The sequence below is a fragment of the Arachis ipaensis genome, chromosome B02 (assembly GCF_000816755.2).
Source record: "Arachis ipaensis cultivar K30076 chromosome B02, Araip1.1, whole genome shotgun sequence".
Lineage (NCBI taxonomy): Eukaryota > Viridiplantae > Streptophyta > Magnoliopsida > Fabales > Fabaceae > Arachis > Arachis ipaensis.
In genome coordinates this window covers 94,346,431-94,348,868 of record NC_029786.2, presented here as the reverse complement: position 1 = coordinate 94,348,868, position 2,438 = coordinate 94,346,431, and positions in this window count along the sequence as shown.

Below are 2,438 nucleotides of genomic sequence, written 5' to 3'. Positions count from 1 at the left end.
CATAAACATTTTGTTACTTAATTAAGTTTTCTAACAATTTTTAATAACCCTAATTAATAACTAAAGTAATAAACATATGCTTAATAACTTAGATTAAAGAAAAACAAACCTAAATAAATATTTAATTAACAAGTCTATTTTAAAGTATGCTTAACATCACACCTTATCAATTAAATTATTCCTAACAATATATTTATTCGCCTAATATATACTACATATTACTTCTATAAAAGTAACCTAAATATGACAATACATCTATGCTTAACATAAACAAAAAAATGAAAAACAACACAACCTCAAAGTTGATTGTGCCAGCAATGTGATGTCCGTATTGTGATTATCGGTGCACGCCATAATCTTGAAGTAATTCGAAAATTTGATTAAAAAAAGGTAAAAGTGAGAGAAAAATTAAAGAAATAAATGTCAACAAGGTATAAATAGCCGCTGTATTTTATAGTAGTTATTATATAGTAGATATATCGGTTATAAAATTTTGATTACAATTAATTAAAAAGTGTAGTTAAAATTCAGTTCATATTTTTATACTATTTAGTAACATTTTTTGAGAGTGATCCTAATTTTAATTACATTTTTTAAAGTTGTCAAAATTTTCTAACCATAGTAATAATAAGGGTTAAGTACTTTTTTTGTTCTTAATGTCTTAGATTAAAAACAAAATCGTCTCCAAATTTTTTTAATCAATTTTATTATTCTTAAAGTTAGAAATTGTTTTAAAATAATCCTTTTCGCACATGCAAACCATTAATTTACAATTTTACCCTTTAGAAAAACACCATCTTTTTCCACTAACCATGCACTCTATCATCATCTTCTCATCACCTTTCTCTCTCTCTCGTAGATTTTTGGTAGGATCGATCTGTCAAACTCGCTAAAAAAGGTCCAGGTCGGACTAGAATTTGAAACTCACCAAATAAAAAAAATCTGCCAAACCTGCACCGCTAAATTTGTGGATTTTTGGCGGGGCGGGACCGGTCAATCTGCTGTGCCAAAGGCTTTTATTTTATTTTATTTTTTATTAAATACAAAAAGTAATTACGGCTACAAAATTAATAATTATATAATTTTTAAATAATTTTTTTCATTTTTTGTTTTTATTCTTCTTTTAGTTATTTATTTTATTTTACAATGTCGTATATATGTTCAAATTATATGACTTATTTTTTAAAATAAAGAGAATTTTATTGACAAATATTATTTTGAACAATTTTATTGAAGTTAAAAATAAAAAAATAGTAAAAAATCATATTATAATTTGACTATTTTTTATTTGTATTTGATTTTTTAATTAATTTTAATAAATTTTATTTAAAAAAAAGAGTCAAGCAGACTAACCCGTCGACCCGTCAATCCGCTATAAAACGGGACGAATTCGTGGGGTGGATCACCCTGTTTGTGACGTGGACCTAGGTAGGGCGGGACGGGACAGCCCGTTTTGCCACCCCAGTCAAAGGTCCAATTCGATTCATTTATATTTTGTATGTCTAAACTTAGATTTATACGAATTGGCCTATTTATTTTTTTGAAACTTTTAAAAAAATTTTAAAACATAACAAAAATAATTTAAAATATTATTTTTTATAATTAAGTGACAAACTATTTTTGAATTTGTACGCTTAATCTAAATATTTGTAAAAATATCTGGATAACGATTTAGAAGGTGTATATAAAAAATCAAGTAAAATTTCATATCTACACCTATTTTTTATTTTTATTTTTTTTTTAGAATTTTAGTCGTATAGAAGAAGAAATCACAAAACAATTCACTTCATGCAAAATCACACAACTGTAAAAATGAAATTGTCTCATGTTATCATGAAGTCGTAGACACAGTTATTAATGAATCCTCTAGGTTATACGTCGATGTTACACTATTTGAATGGGTCTAACCCTAACTCTGTTTAAAGCAAATGCTTTGCAGTAGGCTACCCATTTTATCAATAATGCTGTGTTGAAAAAATGTTTTTATATGTTAGTGCTTAATTGCGTATATAGTGTAAAAACTTAATATGTAAGTAATAATATATAGTTATTTTTTTAGAACTATTAGGATGTCTAATTTATTTTAGCAAACAATACATTTAAAAATTAGAGTAAAATATATTTTTTGTTCTTAAAGTTTGTATTTTTTTTAAAATATTTCTAACGTTTAATTTTATTCAATTTTGTTTTTAACGTTTTCGATTTATTCAATTTCGCTCTTGTTTTCTATTTGTTTCAAAATTATCCTTAAACGTTTTTAATTTTGTCCCAACATTTTAAATAGAATTAACATCCGGATATAATTTTGATACCAACCAAAAATATTAGGAACAAAATTGAATACAATTAAATGCTAGAGATATTTAAAAAAAAAATCATAAATATTAAAGACAAAAAATATACTTTATCCTAAAAATTGTTTATGTATATATATAATG